Raw genomic sequence first — 22,536 nt, 5'->3', positions numbered from 1 at the left:
TCTTCTCTACTCCTGTCTGAACAAGCCCAGCTCTCTAAGCCTCTGCTCACAGTACAAGTTCCCCCACCCCACTGACCTTGGTGGCCCTCCACTGAACTGGCTCCAGTTTGCCCAGGTCTCTCTGGAATTGTGGGATGGAAATAGGAGAATATTCTGGCTACGGTGTGAAAAGTGCTGAGCAGACTGTCTGTGCTCAGGCTCATACAGCCCAGGATGCTGTTGGCCTTCTTTCCTGATTGCTCCTCTTTTGCCTAATGGAACCCAAGGACCACCAAAGCCTTTCCACAGAGCTGCTGCCCACCTGGGCAGTCCCTGGTCCGTGTCACTGCATGGGCTTAGTTGACCTCAAGGGCACAACTTACTGCCTATCCTGAGGTTCCTATTGGCCCATCACTCCAGCTTGTCTTTGTCCTTTGAGATGGCCACCCTGCCCTCCAGTGGTCTGCTCTCCTCAATGTGGTTTCTTCTACAAATGTTATGAAAAAGCACTCTCTCATCTCCTCCGGGTCATTAAATACATGTTAAACAGGGCAGGTGGCAGCACAGACCCCTGCAGGACTCTACTAGCTAGATGACTCCAGGCAGAGTACCACACAGTGACCACGTCCCTCTGAGCCTGACCATCCATCTGGTTATTTATGCATCTACTTATCCAGCCAGGCAGACAAGAATATCCTAATTTGGGCATGAGAATATTGTCGAGGGGTAATGTTGAAAAGTTCACTGACTTCTAGGTCAAAAGACAACCACTGCCCTCCCTGGGTCCAGCAATCCTGTCCTTTCAGTGCAGAAAGCAAAGGGGATGGCGAGAGACAAGCTCCCCTGGGTAAATCCAGTCCCCTTCTCTTTCAGACACCCAGAAATGGGATCCGAGTGAACACATTCTGGGGCACAGCCATTTGCTCCTCTGCGCACCCTTTGGGCATTTTGAAAGGTGCCTGCAACGTTTACATTTTCCCCATTGTCAGGGCGTTCCCACAGATTCCATGACCTTTGAAAGATGCTGGAGAGTGGCCTCGCTGTGACATTGTTCTGCTCACTCAGCTCCCTGCGATGCTGCCCCTCCTGTCCCCATCTTGAAGAAATTAGATCTTTCCTTGTCACCTTCTTGGGTGCCCCGTCTAATGATGGGACAGAAAGAAGGGGATGTTCATGCCAAGTCTTTTCCTGATAGGAGAAAAGACACTGCTGAAAGTGCCTCTGATGGAAGTAAGCATCTCTCCCCAGCTGAGAGAGGGAACATCAGTGATGCCTTCAGCTGTGTCAGAGCAGGTTCCCCTGGAGCCCCAGGGACACCTGGAGGGAGCCCAGAGGGGCAGAGAAAGTGGTGTCTGGGGCTGATCCTCTGCTGCTGAGCTGGGCTGGGCTCCTGGGATGGAGGGAGCTGCTGGCATGTGAGCAGCCCTGCAGAGAGACAGCTCTGCCCAGGAGCAGCTCCTCTGCAAAGGGCAGCAGGGCTGAGGCCACTGCCTGCAGGCACCGAGGGGAGATGGGAGAAGTAAGAGGGATGTTACAGGCTGCATGAGGTGGAATGATGCTGAGAGCTCACTATGGGAGAAATCTTCACAGCCCTTAACACAGTAAGTCTCTGGCAGTAGGGAAATGCACATGAGTGTCTTGGAGGTGTCTCCTAGACATGGCACATCATGCTGCAGACAGCAATTGGCAGGATTGCTCTCAGGAACATGCTCCAAAAGAGGGATACCCTGCCACACTCTCAGAGGACAGGACATGATGGGTGCCTTCTCTCAGCTGCAGGGATGTGATGCTGGGTGTGCATCCAGGGGTGCCCAGGGCTGTCCTTCAGAGCAGGGTCCCTGCCCAGCAGGGCGCTGTGTCCTGGGGCAGGGACTCTGCTGCCTGCCAGCATCAGCATTCAGCCAGACCACGGAGCTCCCCATGGTTCTGCAGGGAAAAGCTGTGGGTGGAAAGAGTGATCCCCAGCAAGGCAGGGTCCTTCTGCTGTTGAGATGCTGCTGTGTGGGTCAGGGCTGCTCAGACTTCTACATCACCCAAAAGACATTTGCAGAGGGTGTCCTGGTTTCAGCTGGGATAGAGTTAATTTTCTTCTTAGTAGCTGGTAGAGTGCTCTGTTTTGGATTTAGGATGAGAATAATGTTGATAAGACACTGATGTTTTGGTTCTTGCTGAGTAGAGTTTACACCAGTCAAGGACTTTTTAGCTTCTTGTGCTCTGCCAGGTGCATAAGAAGCTGGGAGGGAGCATAGCTAGGACAGCTGACCCAGACTGGCCAAAGGGCTATTCCATACCATATGACATCATGCTCAGTATATAAACTGAGGAGAGCTGGCCGGAGAAAAAGGGGCGATTGCTGTTCAGGAACGGGCTGGACATCGTCGGTGGGTGGTGAGAAATTGTGTCGTATATCACTTGCTTTACATTATTATTATTGTATTATATTATTATTATTACTACCATTCTATTTCATTTTACTTCAATTATTAAACTGTTATTATCTCAACCCATGAGTTTTTCTGACTTTCACCCTACCAATTTTCTCCCCTACCCCACGGGGGGGGGGGGGGGGGGGGGTGAGCGAGCGGCTGTGTGGTGCATAGTTGCTGGCTGGGGTTAAACCACGACAGTCCTTTTTGGCGCCCAACGTGGGGCATGAAGGGTTTGAGATAATAACAGATCAATCAGAGTGTATTAAGGAATTTGTATCTGTTAACAGTTGGTCATAATATTGATTCATCTGCACCATGCTCTTGTTTCTGCAGTACGTGTTAAAGTTTGGTGCTGGGTGTTGCAGTTTGCTGTGCTCTGCCGTGATTAGTGGTGTTTTGCCTGGGAGATTTGTTATTAAAACACTGACCTTGAGCGCTATCTGGTATTTGGGTTCTGTACTGAAGCCATTACTGTACTGCGGGTACCACCTCATGGAGACAATTAGCAATTATACCTCTTCCTCTGAGAAGTTTTTTATGGAGGAAATACAGAATGGCACCTTCGCTGCCTTCTTCGATGATGTTTCCTCCTTCATTACAACAACTTTTTTCTATCTTGAACATCCTTGGGTAGTTAAGATATATCTATTGATAGTTCTTGGGAATATTGTTTCGGCTTTGTCTAAGGTTAATGAGCATTTTAAGAATATCATCCAGAGATCTGCCCCAAGGCTGGAAAGTTATGAGTGGCAGGGGGTGTGGGAGAGCATGGGCAAATGCCTAGGACGGTGGGCCCCTCCAATGTTTTGGAATTTCACCCCTGAACAAGTGCAGAATCCTGAAAAATTAGTAGAACATTTAGAGAAAGTATGTTGTCATCTTGACAGTTCTAGGGAGACACAAATTACTACAATGTGCTGGGGCCTAGCCCATGCCTACCGAGCCCTATTCAACACTATTCAGAACCCTCAAGGGGAAGAGAAGGTCTCTGGATCTGACAACAAAACGACGGGCGCTGTGGTTATGCCAGCCCCAGCGACGAGCACTGCCGATACGCCAGCCCCTGTGACGGGCGCTGCGGTTATGCCAGCCCCAGCGACAGGTGCTGTGGCTATGCCAGCCCCAGCAACAGGCACTGCAGTTATACCGGTCCCTGTAACAGGCACTGCGGCTATACCAGACCCCATGACAGGCTTCGTGGCTATGCCAGTCCCGGTAACAGACGCTGTGGCTACACCAGAGAACCAATCTGTACCAGTATCAGTCGCCCCTATACAGAAGAAAAAATACACGAGAAAATCAACTCGTTTAGTAAGGGCTGATGATGAACCAGGGCCATCACAAGAACAGGAGGAGGAAGAGGCAGAACCCACAAATGAGATGGTAACAACCCGATCTCTGTCCCTGAGTGAGCTGCGAGATATGCGAAAGGATTTTAGTCGTCATCCAGGCGAGCACATCATCACTTGGCTGCTCCGATGCTGGGATAATGGGGCCAGTAGCCTGGAATTAGAGGGTAGGGAAGCCAAGCAGCTGGGATCCATTTCTAGGGAAGGGGGCATTGACAAAGCGATTGGAAAAGGGGCAAAAGTCCTCAGCCTCTGGAGGCGACTTCTGGCAGCTGTGAAGGAAAGGTATCCCTTCAAGGAAGATTTTCTATGTCAGCCAGGCAAGTGGACCACCATAGAGAGAGGTATCCAATACCTGAGAGAATTAGCCGTGCTAGAGGTGATGCATAATGACTTAAACAATGAGCAGTTATCCAAAGATCCAGATGAAGCCCAGTGCACACGATCCATGTGGCGGAAGTTTGTACGGGGCGCACCATCATCGTATGCAAACTCTCTGGCAGTAATGACCTGGAAAGATGAAGAGGCACCAACAGTGGAAGAAGTGGCTGGCCAACTCCGACAATACGAAGAAAGTCTCTCTTCCTCCCTACGGTCCTGCATCTCGGCTGTGGAGAAACTGCCTGATGTGATAGCTGAGAAATTATCCCGGGAGCTCCAGCGATTCAAAGAGGACATGTCCTACTCCTCACCTGTACGGACCAGTATCTCAGCCATCAGGAGTAAGCATCCCTCTCTTCAAGAGAGAAGATATAGTGAATACACACCACGGGCCACCCTGTGGTTTATTCTGCGTGACCATGGAGAGGACATGAGGAAGTGGGATGGAAAATCTACCTCGACCTTAGAGGCACGAGTACGTGAGTTGCAAGGAAAAACAATTACAAAAGGTGGTTCTTCCAGGAAAATTGCTGCTCCAGTTTCCAGTGAGCAGTTCCCCAGACAGGGTAGAAGGGCTGATTTTGCTTCCGATCTTAATACAGGGGTTTTTGATTCGCATTTACAAGAAGTGAGTAACGAACGCTATGACCAGGACTAGAGGGGCCCTGCCTCCAGCCAGGTGGAGGAAAGGGATAACCGGGTGTACTGGACTGTGTGGATTCGATGGCCTGGCACATCAGACCCACAGGAGTATAAGGCTTTAGTAGACACCGGTGCACAATGTACCCTAATGCCATCAAGCTATGAAGGGGCAGAAACCATCTGTATTTCTGGAGTGACAGGGGGATCCCAACAGCTGACTGTATTGGAGGCCGAAGTGAGCCTAACAGGGAATGAGTGGCAGAAGCACCCCATTGTGACTGGCCCAGAGGCACCGTGCATCCTTGGCATAGACTACCTCAGGAGAGGGTATTTCAAAGACCCAAAAGGGTACCGGTGGGCTTTTGGTATAGCTGCCTTGGAGACAGAGGAAATTAAACAGCTGTCTACCCTGCCTGGTCTCTCGAAAGACCCTTCTGTTGTGGGGTTGCTGAGAGTCAAAGAACAACAAGTGCCAATCGCTACCACAACAGTGCACCGGCGGCAATATCGCACCAGTAGAGACTCCCTGATTCCCATCCATAAGCTGATTTGCCAACTGGAGAGCCAAGGAGTGATCAGCAAGACTCGCTCACCCTTTAACAGTCCCATATGGCCAGTGCGAAAGTCTAATGGAGAGTGGAGACTAACAGTAGACTATCGGGGCCTGAATGAAGTCACGCCGCCACTGAGTGCTGCCGTGCCGGACATGCTAGAACTTCAATATGAACTGGAATCAAAGGCAGCCAAGTGGTATGCCACCATTGACATCGCTAATGCGTTTTTCTCAATCCCTTTGGCGGCCGAGTGCAGGCCACAGTTTGCTTTCACTTGGAGGGGGGTCCAGTACACCTGGAATCGACTGCCCCAGGGGTGGAAACACAGCCCCACCATTTGCCATGGACTGATCCAGACTGCACTGGAACAGGGTGGGGCTCCGGAACATCTGCAATACATTGATGACATCATCGTGTGGGGTAACACAGCAGAAGAGGTTTTTGAGAAAGGGAAGCAAATAGTCCAAATCCTTCTGGAGGCTGGCTTTGCCATAAAACAAAGTAAGGTCAAGGGACCTGCACAGGAGATCCAGTTTTTAGGAATAAAATGGCAAGATGGGCGTCGTCAGATCCCAATGGATGTGATCAACAAAATAACAGCCATGTCCCCACCAACCAGCAAAAAGGAAACACAGGCTTTCTTGGGCGTTGTGGGTTTTTGGAGAATGCATATTCCAAATTACAGTCTCATCGTAAGTCCTCTCTATCAAGTGACCCGGAAGAAGAACGATTTCAAATGGGGCCCTGAGCAACGACAAGCCTTTGAACAAATTAAACAGGAGATAGTCCATGCAGTAGCCCTTGGGCCAGTCCGGGCAGGACAAGATATTAAAAATGTGCTCTACACTGCAGCCGGGGAGAATGGTCCTACCTGGAGCCTCTGGCAGAAAGCACCAGGGGAGATTCGAGGTCGACCCCTAGGGTTTTGGAGTCGGGGATACAGAGGATCCGAGGATGGCTATACTGCAACTGAAAAAGAGATATTAGCAGCCTATGAAGGGGTTCGAGCCGCTTCAGAAGTGGTTGGTACTGAAGCACAGCTCCTCTTGGCACCCCGACTGCCAGTGTTGGGCTGGATGTTCAAAGGGAGAGTCCCCTGTACACATCATGCAACTGATGCTACATGGAGTAAGTGGGTCGCACTGATTACACAACGGGCTCAAATAGGAAACCCCAGTCGCCCGGGAATCTTGGAAGTGATCATGGACTGGCCAGAAAGCAAAGATTTCCGAATATCACCAGAGGAGGAGGTGACGTGTGCTGAGGAGGCCCCACCATATAATAAACTATCAGAAAATGAGAAGCAATATGCCCTGTTCACTGATGGGTCCTGTCGTCTTGTGGGGAAACATCGGAGGTGGAAAGCTGCTGTATGGAGTCCTGTACGACAAGTTGCAGAAACTGCTGAAGGAGAAGGTGAATCAAGTCAGTTTGCAGAGGTGAAAGCCATCCAACTGGCTTTAGATATTGCCGAACGAGAAAAGTGCCCAATGCTCTATCTCTATACTGACTCATGGATGGTGGCAAATGCCCTGTGGGGATGGTTACAGCAATGGAAGCAGAGCAACTGGCAGCGCAGAGGCAAACCCATCTGGGCTGCTGCATTGTGGCAAGATATTGCTGCCCGGATAGAGAACCTGGTTGTAAAAGTACGTCATGTAGATGCTCACGTACCCAAGAGTCGGGCCACTGAAGAACATCAAAACAATCAGCAGGTGGATCAGGCTGCTAAGATTGAAGTGGCTCAAGTGGACCTGGACTGGCAACATAAGGGTGAATTATTTCTAGCTCGGTGGGCCCATGACACCTCAGGCCACCAAGGAAGAGATGCAACATATAGATGGGCTCGTGATCGAGGGGTGGACCTGACCATGGACACTATTGCACAGGTTATCCATGAATGCGAAACATGCGCTGCAATCAAGCAAGCCAAGCGGTTCAAGCCTCTCTGGTATGGAGGACGATGGCTGAAATATAAATATGGGGAGGCCTGGCAGATTGATTATATCACACTCCCACAAACCCGCCAAGGCAAGCGCCATGTGCTTACAATGGTGGAAGCAACCACTGGATGGCTGGAAACATATCCCGTGCCCCATGCCACCGCCTGGAATGCTATCGTGGGCCTTGAAAAGCAAGTCCTGTGGTGACATGGCACCCCAGAAAGAATGGAGTCAGATAACGGAACTCATTTCCGAAACAGCCTCATAGACACCTGGGCCAAAGAGCATGGCATTGAGTGGGTATATCACATCCCCTATCACGCACCAGCCTCCGGGAAAATCGAACGATACAATGGACTGTTAAAGACTACACTAAAAGCAATGGGTGGTGGGACATTCAAACACTGGGATACACATTTAGCAAAGGCCACTTGGTTAGTCAACACTAGGGGATCTGCCAATCGAGCTGGCCCTGCCCAGTCAAGACTTTTACGTACTGTAGAGGGGGATAAAGTCCCTGTAATCCACCTAAAAAATATGACAGGGAAGACGGTCTGGGTTACTCCTGCTTCAGGCAGAGGTAAGCCCATTCGTGGAATTGCTTTTGCTCAAGGACCTGGATGTACTTGGTGGGTGATGCAGGACGATGGGGAAGTCCGATGTGTACCTCAAGGGCATTTGATTTTGGGTGAAAATAGCCAATGAACTGAATTGTATAATGTTAGTTGCTATATAATACTGGATGTCATCACTACTATGGTTGCTATATGCTATATCAACAGTATACAGTAAGAATCACTCAAATTAATTAAGAATGAACTTTGAGGAAACCGAGCAAAGTACAGCGGTGATGGAACCAGAACTGGCTTCAGCATGCAACAATCTAACACCACACACCATCTCTCCTGCCCTGAAAGACTGTTATGACAGATGAAGCCCAAAGTCACGGACTAAATGAACTCAATGGACATTATGTGGACATTTGTGGATGTTTATGGACATTTTACAGACATTTTACAGGAATGGTCCATAGAATAAGTGGGGTGGTGGTTAATGAGGATGTATTGGATAATGTGGGACCTGAGCATGACGTAAATGGTATGGAATAAGGGGTGGATACTGTCCTGGTTTCAGCTGGGATAGAGTTAATTTTCTTCTTAGTAGCTGGTAGAGTGCTGTGTTTTGGATTTAGGATGAGAATAATGTTGATAAGACACTGATGTTTTGGTTCTTGCTGAGTAGAGTTTACACCAGTCAAGGACTTTTTAGCTTCTTGTGCTCTGCCAGGTGCATAAGAAGCTGGGAGGGAGCATAGCTAGGACAGCTGACCCAGACTGGCCAAAGGGCTATTCCATACCATATGACATCATGCTCAGTATATAAACTGAGGAGAGCTGGCCGGAGAAAAAGGGGCGATTGCTGTTCAGGAACGGGCTGGACATCGTCGGTGGGTGGTGAGAAATTGTGTCGTATATCACTTGCTTTACATTATTATTATTGTATTATATTATTATTATTACTACCATTCTATTTCATTTTACTTCAATTATTAAACTGTTATTATCTCAACCCACGAGTTTTTCTGACTTTCACCCTACCAATTTTCTCCCCTACCCCACGGGGGGGGGGGGGGGGGGGGGTGAGCGAGCGGCTGTGTGGTGCATAGTTGCTGGCTGGGGTTAAACCACGACAGAGGGTCATTTTAAAGATGGATGTCAAGGAAGGGGATTGCCTGAAAGGGAAGAAATCCCTGCTTTGAGTTTTTCCACTCTTGCTTGGCTGGTGGGCAGTGCGAGATGGGAATTTATTTCTCTGCTCTGGAGAAGGCAATGAGACCCCAGTTCTCACTGGGACTTGTCTCAGCTGCTCCTTAGCCCCTGCACACACAGAGATGCCCCTGGGCAGTGCCCTGCTGCCAGGAGGTGCCTGCAGATCAGAGCTGAGCACACAGCGGGTGGGATGGGGTCTGTGAGCATGGAGAGGGAGGAGACGTGGGGACAGAGAAAGAGGTCGTGGCAAAGAAGAGCTCCAGGCAGCAGAGACATGGGCAGGAAGAGAGACAGATGTGGGGGGGTGAGGATTCAAGTGCAGCTCAGACACCAATGCTGCATGTGCTGTCATGCACATATGGCCATGGAGGAAAAGCATCCAGCTCACACCCTGTTCACCTGTGGGGCTCTGGGTACTGCAGTGTGTGCGGCTGGCAGGGATCTCACCCTCCCTTCAGGACATAACAAATTCAGGACAGGTGACTCTGTCCTTGGGAGGTCCTGCTGGGCTGCAGGCTGCCCTCCCATAGGGCACAGCTCTCCCAGGGCATCTCTGTGTTTTGCAGGAGCGCAATGGAAAAGACCTTGGTGCTAAGGCCATTGAAATGCTGCTGGGTGGCTGCCTGTGGGCAGCTGTCATGAGCCCTCTGTGCCCCTGGTTGGGAGGGCAGAGCTGAGATGCTCCTCAGGTACCATGAGATGGGGTGAGGGGTTTGGAGATGTGCACTGGGAAATTGCATTCCTCTGCTCCCAGCAGTGGCCTCTTTCTTTTGGGGCAACACCCGAGTGCGATAGTCCTCCAGGTGGAAGAGCTGCCAGCACAGGGCAGCTGAGAGCAGGGCTGATGGACAGAGCGGCTGTCCTCACTCTGCACTAAGGGACAGTCCCTGTGCCCAATCTCAGCATCCACAAGGTTTCCCTTGCAGTGCAGCAGAAATGCCAGGCATTGCTGCATTCAAACCACTCCTCAGCTGTGCTGGGGCAACTAGAGCAGAAGGCACAACCCAAACTTCCCACAGCTCTGCTCTGCAGTCAGGTGAATTGGGAGTGACAATGCTGAAAAGCTCTTTGATATCAGGATTGGATTTAATCTGAGATCACCCCGTGTTCCTATTTACCTATTGCCGTAGGGCAGGACTGAGTCCTGCAGAGCCCCCAGCAGAGCCTCCTGCTCCCTGGGGCACCCTCAGCCAGCACCAACCAGAGCTTGTGACAGGGAGCTGCCAAAGGTCTTCCTGAATGGAGTGAGACAGTGTGCAGAGGGGTTTCCATGAGAACTGGCTTTGATTATCCTCAGAGAAGTCTCCCCTAACTTGTCGCTGTCCTTTCCTCCTTGGCAGTGCCCCATGCCCCGAGGCAGCAGATGTCCAACAGCAGCTCCATCACCCAGTTCCTCCTCCTGGCATTCAGAGACACGCGGGAGCTGCAGCTCTTGCACTTCTGGCCCTTCCTGGCCATCTACCTGGCTGCCCTCCTGGGCAACGGACTCATCATCACTGCCATCGCCTGCGACCATCGCCTCCACACCCCCATGTACTTCTTCCTCCTCAACCTCTCTCTCCTCGACCTGGGCTGCATCTCCACCACTGTCCCCAAATCCATGGCCAATTCCTTCTGGAACAACAGGGCCATTCCGTACTATGGTTGCACTGCACAAGTCTTTCTGTTTCTCTTTTTTATTGCAGCTGAGTTGTATCTTCTCACTGTCATGGCCTATGACCGCTACATTGCCATCTGCAAACCCCTGCACTACGGGACCCTCCTGGGCAGCAGAGCTTGTGTCCACATGGCAGCAGCTGCCTGGGGCAGTGGATTCTTCTATTCTCTCCTTCACACTGTGAATACATTTTCACTACCCCTCTGCAGAGGCAATGCTGTAGATCACTTCTTTTGTGAAATCCCCCAGATCCTCAAGCTCTCCTGCTCACACTCCTACCTCAGGGAAGATGGGCTTATTGGGGTTAGTGTCTTTGTGGACTTTGGGTGTTTTGTTTTCATTGTGCTGTCCTACGTGCAGATCTTCAGGTCTGTGCTGAGAATCCCCTCACAGCAGGGACGCCACAAAGCCTTTTCCACGTGCCTCCCTCACCTGGCCGTGGTCTCCCTGTTTCTCAGCACTCTAGTGTTTGCCTACCTGAAGCCCCCCTCCATCTCCTCTCCATCCCTGGATCTGGTGGTGGCAGTGCTGTACTCAGTGGTGCCTCCAGCAGTGAACCCGCTCATCTACAGCATGAGGAACAAGGAGCTCAGGGATGCCTTATGGAAACTGATCCAATGGATGCCGTTTCACTGACAATAACCTGCCTCCCCTCCTCCGCATGTTTCCCCAAGTTTATCTTAAGCCACAAGTTTCCTTTTTTTATCCTGTGATAATTCTACTTAGGGATAGTTTTCTGGTTGTATACTCCTGTGGAAGTTTGATCCTGTTGTGTCTGACCCTTGCACAACACTGTGTAAGATGTGGCCCATCAAATTGTAGCTCTTCAATAAAAGGGCACCTCCTGGGTGAAGTGCCTGAAGGCTGGGCTCTTCTTCCAAAGTTCATTCCAAGAAAATGTCCAAGGAATTGGTCTTTTAAAGTTTCTGTTCTGCTTTTGTTCTCAGTGGTTTTGGGAATAAGGTCATGGTAATGTTGGGTTCCACTGGACCCAGTGTTCTGGTTTTAAAGGCTCTCTTCTTGGTGTCCAATGGCAGGGGAGATGGTCCATGAGCTCCCCGTTGTTTCCTCAGTTTGCTTCATGTATGAGAGGACTGATGGCATGTACCAGACTCTCTGGAAATGAATTTGGAGGGGACAGGAGAGGATGGGGCCTCACCACATAACTGATGTGGGATTGGAATGAATGGAAATGCGGAAGATGGAACACCCTCAAAGGTGAAGTCTGTTCAAAAGTAAAGCACTAAACTGACATATTCACTAAGGAAGACTCTGCAGTGCCATGGGAATCAGAGGGGACTCGACAGGCACAGGGAAGGGAGAGTGGAGAGCTGCAGGAGCTGCCTGAGGACCCCCAGGGCCAGGACTCTGGTGCTGTCCTGGGGAGTGGGGCTGGTGGGTGCAGAGGAGGGGGCAAATTCAATCAGGGTTGGGGATCACTTACAAGATGAATTGAGGAGAGCCAGAGAGTGCCTAGCCTCTGGTTCCTCATGCCCTTGTGGCCAGCACCAGCCCTGGGGCTGATGGGGAGCCTGAACCCCACTGTCTGCCCCCCAGCAGCTGCTGTGGCCTTCAGAGGGGCTGGGGCTGTGGGGTGAGTGCCCAGAGCTCTGCAGCAGCCTGCGCTGGGCAGTGCCATGGAGCCAGCCCAGGCTGGGCTGCTCTGCTGGGCTGGGCTGGGCTGGGGAGAGGGCAGGGGAGGTGGGGAGAGGCGGGGAGGGTCTGGGCTGGGCTGGAAAGAGCCCGGGAGAGAAAAAGGCCAGTGTAGAGCTAAGTTGTGTGAGTGTGCAGGGCAGGGGCAGCCAGCACTCCCAGTGCAGAGCCAGGTGTCATGGTGAAGAAAGCAAGGCACCAAAGGTGTAGAAGAGAGGGGCCTGGTCTGTGCCATGTTTCCAGGATGCCCTGGGGAAGCTGCCCCAGGAAAATTGTCACAGACCAGTCCCACCCACTGGCCATTTCCATCTCCGGTCATACACCCCAGCCCTGAGGAGGGACCTTTGCTGCATGGTCACCACCATCCTCCTATGGGGCTCAATCATACCCAGCTCCAGTGCCATTATTAATAAAAAGGGAACCATTTTCCTACTGACACTCATTACACACCAAACCCCACAGCTCTTGCCACAGCTGGTCTCTCAGCCAAGCCTCTTCTCAGGCAGGTCCAGCTCAATCAGGTGCTTGTCTCGACTGATTTTTAAAATCTCCATTAACTGAGTTTTTACCAGCTGGCCTGGGTCTTTGCTCCGGTGTTTGGCTCTGAGAGAGTTTGTATAAACCCAGCTTTCTCAGCCTCTCCTTGTCCATTATGTGATCCAGGCCCCAGCCATCCTTCTGTCCTCTGCAGGACTTGCTTCAGTCTGTCAGGATCTTCCTTGTGCTGCTGAGCCCCAGGTTGGACACAGCAGTCCTGCTGTGGTGGTCCTGTAGTGGGTTAGCCTTGGCCAGCAACCAGATACCCACCCAGCTGCTCACTCACACCCCCAGCTCAAAAGGACAAAGGGAGAACATAAGGTGGACTAGCTCATGCGTCAAGATAAAGACAGGGAGATCACTTACTCATTACTGTCATGGGCAAAGAAGAGTTGACTTGGGGAAGATCAATTGAATTTATTGCCAATTAAAAGAGATTCATATAAAGGATAGGAAAAATATTCAAGACCACTTCCCCACCCCACTCCTTCTTCCCAGGCTCAAATTATTCCATTGCTACCAGTTCTTCTACCCACCCCAACCCCAAGAGGAGCAGGGGGGATGGTGAATGGGGGTTACGGTCAGCACAGAACATCTCTGCCACTCCTTCCTCCTCACACTTCTCCCCTGCTCCAGCGTGGGTCCTCTCCACAGGATCCCACTGTGTTTGCCGTCAGGGCTATGTGTTGTTCCTTTCTTTCCATCTTACTTTTCTCCTTCACACTCACAGAATGACAGAGATGTTGAGATTGGAAGGCACCTCTGGAGTTCATCAAGTGCAACTCCCCAGCTGAGACACGGTCAGCTAGAACAGGTTGCTCAGGACCTTGTCTAGGTGGGTCTGGAATACCTCCATGGATGGAGGCTCCTCAGCCTCTCTGGGCAACCTGTTCCAGTGTTTGACCACCCTCACCGTGAAAAAGTGTTTTCTTGCGTTCGGATGGAATGTCATGTGTTTTTATCTGTGTCCATCACCCTTTGTCTTGTCAGTGGGAACTACTGAGAAGAGTTTGGCTCCCTTGTCTTCATTCCTTCCCTTCAGCTATTTATGCACATTCGTAATATCCCCCAAGCAATGTTTTCTCCTAGAAAATTAGTGAAAAAAAATATGGGTTTTTTTCTAAGTTTTCTCTGGAGCGCTCAGTAGAGGATAGACATGGAGCTGTTGGAGTGAATCTAGGGAGCGCCACAAATATGATCAGAGGGATGGAACACCTCTGCTGTGAGGAAAGGCTGAGAGAGTTGGGGTTGTTCAGCCTGGGGAAGAGAAGGCTCTGGGAAGGCCTTCTTGCTGCCTTTCGGTAATTAAAGGGGGCTTAGAAGCAAGATGGGAACAGACTTTTTAGTAGGGCCTGTAGTGATAGGACAAGGGGTAATGGTTTCAAACTAAGGGAGGGGAGATTGAGACTAGATATAAGGAAGAACTTTTTTACAATGAGGGTGGTGAAACACTGGCACAGGTTGCCCAGAGACGTGGTAGATGTCCCATCCCTGGAACCATTCAAGGTCAGGTTGGACGGGGCTCTGAGCAACCTGATCTAGTTGAAGATGGCCCTGCTCACTGAAGGGGGGGTTGGATTAGATGACCTTTAACAATTCCTTCCAACCCAAACCATTCTACGATTCTTTCTATGATTCTGTGATAAGTAAATACAGTGCTGGGATATCTTAGGTGACTGAGGAGCATTAGCTTTGAAAGCAGCTGGATGTGTTGCTTGGGGATTCACAGCTTTGGCAAATCCCCAGAAAACCACAGCTTTGTGTTAGAAGCAAAAGGCAGGCAGCACAAAAAGACATTTGTAAAGCCTGGGAGACCCTGGGTTCAGAGTAAGGTGGGGAGTCTGGGGGGTGGCCAAAGTCTGCAGGAGAACTGCTGCAGGCATGGGGCAGCATGGGAGAGCCCGTGCTGGGGATGACTGAGGGCCTTAGTGGGGCTGGGACTTGCCCAACACAACCAAGGCCTCTCTCCTCTCAGCTATGAATATAATCACTGCCACCAAGAGCCACGAGGGGACACCATTTCTTACAGCCCCATGGCCTTGGTGCCTCCTCATCCCCCCCTAGAGTCCAGGCAGTCCTAGGGTTGTCCTGCACTCGTCATCACACACCCCCACATCACACTGCTCCATCAAGAGCCCTGAGCAATGCAGGAGGAAAAGGATCCCCCTTCCCAGGTGCCAGGGATCAGAGCTTGCCCATCCTTCTGGATGAAACCCATCAAGGGCTGACGTGGCAGCAGAGCCACCTGCACATTGCCTTGGTCACCTGGAACCAGTGCTGACCTCTTGCCAGTTTAAGGCAGCCCCCAGGGAGGGGTACCTCCACCCCTGCTTCCCTTCATGGCTTCATCTGTGATGGCCCTCAGGGGGCCCACTGACACCCTCAGAGTCCTGGAGGTTTTAATCACATTTTAAAGACTTCTTCAGCGGCTTGTTCAATCTCCTTGCAGTAGCTGCAGCTCAGGAACTTGACAGCAGAGGGCTCATGGAAATGCAGATACCCTAACATGCCATGGCCCTCTGCAGTTTTCTTTAATGCCTCCCTTCTTGTGTGATTCATTAGAGAGAGTTCAGGAGTATAGTCTAAACGAGAAGATGTCAAAAAGAAATAACATTTTTAGAAGATTTATGCATTTTCATTATTTTCCTGCTTACAGAATAAACAATATAGACAATCTCCAAGTCATATTGATCCCGAGGGTCTCATGATGAAGTATGAACATTCAGGAAAAGCAAGACCCTTTCTGTCAGACACTCTAGAGACACTCTTCATCCCACCCACCCCCCTCCAACCTGCCATTTCTCTCACCAGTCACCTGAAACTCACATCACTCATGTTCAAATGGAACTGTTCCCACTCAGGCTGGAGCTGAATGTCTCAGCCTCCATTTCCTTCTGCTTTCCTTGGAGAAGTGGCTGCACAGACACACAGCGTTTCTCTTAGTTAACAAGAACAAAAACAACAAAAATGAAAAAGAAAAGAATAGTTCAGTAAAGAATAAAAAAACATTCGTCAGCTGTCTATGAAGTCCAGGTTACCTCCACTAAATCCCACTTGTACTTTTGAGGGGAAAATCTTCAGTGAGATTAGTAGGAAAGGGCAGAGAGAAAGGCAATGAAGGAGTTGGCTACAGAGACAGTCAGGAGACAGAAGCAGCAAGCTTTCAACTGCCTGAAGCTCCAAGCAGCACCTGGGTACTTGGGAGGGGTCTGAGGGAATGGAGAGTAATGGGAGGAGGAAAACCAGAGGGACACTCAAAAAGGCATCTGTGCAGACAGTCTGCTGGAGAAGATGACTTGAGAAATGGTCAGTTGAATCAGGACATGTGGGAATACCTAGAAGATTAGTGAGATTCAGTACACTCCATACTGCACAGAGCAGTGGTCAAGCAAGTGCCGGGAAGATCAAGGTTTCTTCTCCTGAGAGCAGTATACATCCTGGAGAGTTTCATGATGGCAGCACAGGAAAACATTCTCTCTCTCTGAAAAGTATTCAAACATTTCAGCTGATGAAAATGTTCCCGTACTACATAATTGTTGACAAAATGTTCTCATCTTTGCAGGCCGAGCTCAGTTCCTGACCAGAAGCCTCCAGTGCCACTTCAGGAGGTCCTGGTGTGCCTGATACACTCACCTGGGACTGGGAGTGACCAGAAGGGACCATGGAAGACCTGGACCCTCCAATGGAAACTGCAGATGGAGGGTGACACCAGGCATCTGTACTCCTGCAACTCAACCCACCCTGGTTTCCAAAATTGTTCTTAAAAAAAAAAAAAAAAAAGGACACTCCTATTTCTAAATGCCTCCAACTGAAGTGAGTCTCTGCACCCTCCTCCTCTCTGCTTCCATTACCTATGGAGCTTCCTCATGAGTTCCCTCTTCACCCAGGCCTGTCTTGTCAGCTATGTACTCACTGCTGCTCTTTGTGGGTCATTCTCTCGTTAAAGACCAGCTGTACTGAGTTGTGCTGCCCTTCACTGCTGCCCACAGGATCCCCACTAAAAGCCCCCTGAACAGGCCAAAGTCTTCCCCTCTCAGGTCTGACACCTGCACTCTGCTCCTCTCCCTCCTCAGGCTGCTCAAGAGCTGCAGCCCCCTATTTCATGGCCACTACAGTCAAGGATGACCCTCGTTTTCACATCCCTGACCACTCTTCATGGTTTGCAAGGACCTGATGCAGGTGAGCATCATCTCTGTTGGTCCAGCTGGGGGCTTTGCAAAGAAATTGCTCCAACACCCTCCAGAAACCTATTGGTCTGTTTTCACAGTGCTGTGTTCCCCCTCCAATGAATGTCAGGCTCATTGAAGTCCCCATAAAGAGCCCCATGTCACTGATCTGGAGACCTCCTTGAGTTGCTTAAGTAAGAGCTTGTCCACCTCCTCCCCTTGATCACCAGTTCTTTATCTCCCACCACAATGTCGCCCTAACTGGCCTCTCCTCCGATCTTCACCCAACCTGTTGACTTTCCCAGCAAGGAGCTCCATACATCCAAGCAACTCCTTCACATAGAAAGTATTCCTCTTCTGATGCTCCCAGCCTGTGCCTTGTGAAGAGCCTTTACCCATCCATTGCAGCACACCAGCTGTGGGAGGTGTCCCACTGTGCCTCAGAAGTCACAGCTTGTGACAGACCGCGGGGCTCCAGCTCCTCCTGGCTGTTCCCAGTCAGAGGAGAGTGTTGCACATCTGGGCTGCAGCCCCCGAGTTGTGGCTCCAGGCCAAGCTCAGCCTTGTCATGGTGAACAGGGACACCAAGCACCCAAGAGCCCATGCGCGCAAAAGCTTTGCTGCATGGCAGAGACATGCTGGAGTGGATGGCAGACGGCATTGTAAGAGACATGAGGTGCCCCAAAAGAGAGCAATGCTTGCTGTCCCCAAGGTCCGAGAGAAACAGGCCTGGGCTGGGCAGCCCTGGCAGGAGAGGCCATGGCTGTCTGTGGTGTCTCTGCAGCCCTGGAGGGCCTTTGGTAGAGAGAGGCACTGATCTCCTGGAAGGACAAGGTGCTGCTGAAAGCGTCCTTGGGTGTGGACATCCTGTGATCTACGCCCACTCTAAATTCACTGGGCTCTTTGAAGACTTCATCGTCCAGAGAGTGAGTAAAGGATGGGGCAGAGGAGAACTAGAAGAAGCTGAGAACATAGGCCCACAAGTGGAGAGCCCAGTGCAATGTGCTGCTTATTCGTGCAGTGCCTTGCATCTGCTGGATAGAGATGGGACAGGGCTGGCCTCGCTGCAGGGGTGGCAATCAGTCACTTGCACACAAGCACCGAAGGAATCTGAGATGCCGCCTGGGGTGTCTGTCACGCACCCGCTTGGAGGGGCCGTGGCTTTCCTGCAGGTCCTGTGCTGTCCCTGCCAGCCACAGGCAGTTTTGGTGGAGAGCCTTGGCGTCTCACAGAGCCCTACAGGCCTGTGTTTGGCCATTCAACGAGCAGCTGCCCTGAATTAGGTTTGGCTCTGTGGGGCTGTGTGAGACAGCTCTTGTTATAGGCAACAGACAGCTAGTCAATACAGGTAAAGGAGGGGATAAAGAGAAAGACTTCCCTCTCCCTCTGGCACAGACCTCCATTTGGTCAGCTGGACACCTCTCTAGGCGGCCCTGAACAGCGTGAGTAGGGACAGGGCATGATGTCCTAAATGTGGGCGTCTGCCGTCATTTCAGCTGGCATCCTCACCAGGCTGCAGGATGATGCCATCCGTGACCATGGGACCACAGAAAAGGAGTGCAGGTGCCGATTTTTAGCAGACACCATGACTGAAGCAAGAGGAATCTCACCTCCTGTGGGTTTGTGGCAGGCATGGGAGGGAGCTGAGGTCCCTTCCAGCCCCAGCACTACAACTCCAGGAGGAGATGCCTCCATTGGCTCAGTTGATTGCCTTCTCTTAGCATGGGTAAAGGAGATGTCTCCCTGGCAGTGCCCAGGTGTCCTGTCTGATGATGGGCCAAGGAAGGGGGATTCTCAGACCTAACTGTGACTCTGAGAGGAGAAAGGGCACTGCTGCAAAGAAACGTCTCTGCGGAGGTGAGACAGGCAACATAGGTGATTCCTTCAGTTTCTTTCCAAGGAGGTTCCTGGAGAGCCCCAGGGACACCTGGAGGGACCGCAGAGTGGGGTGGGGGGCAGAGCAAGTGACGTCTTGGGCAGGTCCCCTCCTCCTGGGCTGAGATGGGCTCCTGGGATGGAGGGAGCTCATGGTAAGCAGGCAGCAGTGCAGAGAGACAGCTTGGCCAAGGAGCAACTCCTCTGCCAAGCGCTGCAGGGCTCTGGGCAAAGGAGTAGGGCAGAGAGAGATTAAAGGCAGCCTGGAGTGGGAGGAGAGAGGAGAGCTGCAAGGGAAGAAATCTTTCCAGCCCTTGTCACGGTAAGTCTCTTGGTGCAGGACAATGCAGCTGCCGTTCCTGGAAGGGTCTCCTAAAGCTATCATAGCCTACAGCCTATGGGATCTGTCAGGAGGCCTCCCAGCCCAGGGGCTGATGTTAGACAAGGGTGAAGGGGTGAAGGCAGGGTGTGCATCCAGAGCTGCCCAGGGCATTTCAGAGGGGACTTTTGCAGAGGAAGAGGCAGGGGATCCCTTGAAGGTAAAGAGCTTTCCTGAGGCTATGCTTTCCGTTTCCTGCTGTTTCTGGAAAAAGGGAAAAGGTTCTGCTACCTTTGGAGAGGGAGAGTGAGAGTCCTGAGCTGCTACACTGAGAGATCAGTAGGTCTGGTGGGAGCCAAGTCAACTGCTTCCATCCCCTCCTCTACCTCCAGAGAGCACCAGCATCACCTTTGCTGTCTTCATCAGGGTTTGTCTGACCTGTTCCTCACTGCCTGCAAACGGGGAGTACCTCTAGAGAGTGCCTGGAACAGGGAGGTTTCTTCAGGTCAGAGCTGAGCAGACAGGAGTTGGTGATGGGGTCTGTGATCCCTGACAGGGAAAACTTGGAGGGAGAAAACAGTTCCCACCAGGGATAGCTCCAGGCTGCAAACACATGGGCAGAGTGTTGTAGGAAACTCCAACCCGAAATGTCATGAGAGGGAGACTTTGGGAAGCTCCCTGTCAGCCCCTCCAATGCAGACACCTTCCTCTGAGCAAGACCCCTGCTCTCGTCTCCCACCCAGCACAGCCTCTGCCCTCAAGGCTGTGTGGTCCAGGGCAGGAGGTGCCTCCTCTGCAGCCAGAGCTCTGGCACAGCAGAGGGGCATCTCCCCTGACACGGGGCCACTTCCCTCTGCAGGGCTGAGAGCGACTGCCCTGGGCTTTTGCTAACCAGGAGGTGCTGTGCTCTGCTGGGTGAGGAGAAGGCTTTCCTGAGTGCCCGGCTGCCTCTCCTCTCCTTGCTTCCCTTAGGAGGAGTCACAGGGTTTTTCTTTGTTTCTCCACCTGCTTGTGCTGCTCTTCTTCCTGCTCTTGGGCTCCCTGGCAGTAACAGTGGTGGTGTGGGGCAAGGGGTGGGGGTGGGGAGTGCCTGCTCTGGCCCTGACCTGGAGGGCGCTGCCCTGGAGGTGTTTCCATGGGACCAAGGTGCCCAAGCCCTCTCTTCATTTTCCTGGCTTGAGACACTGCAGTGAGTGGTTGGGCAATGAGACACTGCTTCCCTTCGCAGACATCACCTTCAGACACCTGATCATGCTGGACAGGGAGTCCTGTGGGGCTGTGAGCATCACTCCAGAAGGGCACAGCTCTCCTGTAGGACCTAGGTGATGTCTGAGAGCACTCGATCTGCTCAAACAAAGCAGCATCCTTGTCCTGTGCTCTCCATCCTACTCTGCAGAGCTGTGCTGGAAAGGAGAGGTGTTTTGAAATCTGCACCTGGAACAGGACCCCTCTGCTCCCAGGACAGACCAGTGGCTTTTTCAGAGCAACCTCTGGGTGCAGTCCTCCTCCAGCTGGGAGCGGTGCAAGCACAGAGCAGCTGGGCACCAGGCTGATGGACAGAGCAGCCCTCCTGGATGGGAGCACTGACCCAGGATTACACTGAGAGCAAAGGGGCAATGGGGGAATTTTACCCTTTCCAGAGTATTTCCCAAGTGGGATGGGGGTGTCTGAATACTAAACCACAGCATAACGAGACACATTTGCTGCACCTCAACTCCCACCTTCCTCTGGGGAAGAAAGTGTCCTTCGAAGCTTTCACCCTCTGCTCTAGTGCAGCACAGGAAACTCCTCCCCAGGAAGCCTCCCTCCAAACACACTGCACTGTTGCTGCCTCCATGGGTCATTGCTGTAGGGCAGGGCTGACCCTCAAGGAGCCCCTGGGGAGAGGGCACGGCTCTGCACAGCACACTCAGCCAGCACAAACCAGAGCTGAAGCCTCGGAGCTGCATAACGGTCCCCCAGGAAAGAAAAGCTCCCTTAGCTATTTCACAATGAAGGAATCAAATTTTGCTCAGAGAAGCTTCTCTGAATTTTGCTGGTTTATCTCCTTTGGCAGTTTCCATGCCCAGAAGCAGCAGATGTCCAATGGCAGCTCCATGACTGAGTTCCTCCTCCTGGCATTCACAGACACGCGGGAGCTGCAGCTCTTGCACTTCTGGCTCTTCCTGGCCATCTACCTGGCTGCCCTCCTGGGCAACAGCCTCATCATCACTGCTGTAACCTGTGACCACCGCCTCCACACCCTCATGTACTTCTTCCTTCTCAACATTTCTGTTCTTGACCTGGGCTCCGTCTCCACCACTCTCCCCAAATCCATGGCCAATTCCCTCTGGGACACCAGGGACATCTCCTACGCAGGATGTGCTGCCCAGGTCTTCTTTGTATTCTTCTTGTTTGGTGCAGAGTATTCTCTTCTCACCATCATGGCCTACGACCGCTACGTTGCTGTCTGCTGTCTGCAAACCCCTGCACTACGGGACCCTCCTGGGCAGCAGAGCTTGTGTCCACATGGCAGCAGCTGCCTGGGGCACTGGGTTTCTCCATGTTGTGCTGCACACTGCCAATACATTTTCCCTCCCCCTCTGCCAAGGCAATGCTGTGGACCAGTTCTTCTGTGAAATCCCCCACATCCTCAAGCTTTCTTGCTCCGATGCCTATCTCAGGGAAGTTGGGCTTGTCATATTTAGCACCTTCTTCATTTTCGCTTGTTTTGTTTTCATTGTGGTGTCCTATATGCAGATCTTCAGGGCTGTGCTCAGGATCCCCTCTGAGCAGGGACGCCACAAAGCCTTTTCCATGTGCCTCCCTCACCTGGCCGTGGTCTCCCTGTTTGTCAGCACTGCCATGCTTGCCCACCTGAAACCTCCTTCCATCTCCTCCCCATCCTTGGATCTGGTGGTGACAGTTCTTTACTCAGTGGTGCCTCTGGCAGTGAACCCCCTCATCTACAGTATGAGGAACACAGACATCAAAGAGGCCCTGCGGAAAGTCTTTGAACACAGACTACTGCAGCATCAGTAAGGTGTCCATCATCCTCAGGAAAAGCTCGCATGCTCTTTTGATCATATATTTCTTGGGTTTGTTTATTTTACGTCATATATTACTTCCACTTAAATAATATTATTATTAACCCCCTGCCAGTGTTTTCTGACGCAAAACAACCTTACATAGATATGGAGCCAGGCTCCCTGTCTAGGTAGACTCAATAAAGAATCCAGCAGAAAGTTCTTTGACTCTGCCCCCATCCCGTACAACTCCTCTGGCACTGGAGTTGCAGCCCCAG

The 22,536-nt window shown here is 51.6% G+C and overlaps 1 pseudogene across 1 annotated transcript; it reads left to right on the top strand.

The window, feature by feature from the left end:
- The first annotated feature begins 10,409 nt into the window (after positions 1–10,409).
- LOC309603388 (olfactory receptor 14A16-like) lies at positions 10,410–22,274 on the top strand (annotated as a pseudogene). The gene is made up of 2 exons: positions 10,410–10,681; positions 21,595–22,274. The product of its transcript is annotated as an olfactory receptor 14A16-like (transcript).
- The last annotated feature ends 262 nt before the right edge of the window (positions 22,275–22,536 follow it).

Source organism: Platalea leucorodia, assembly GCF_965183815.1.
Source record: "Platalea leucorodia genome assembly, contig: HAP1_HAP1_SCAFFOLD_71, whole genome shotgun sequence".
NCBI lineage: Eukaryota > Metazoa > Chordata > Aves > Pelecaniformes > Threskiornithidae > Platalea > Platalea leucorodia.
The sequence above is the reverse complement of the archived record's forward strand: the minus strand, read 5'-3'. Positions and strand labels throughout refer to the sequence as shown.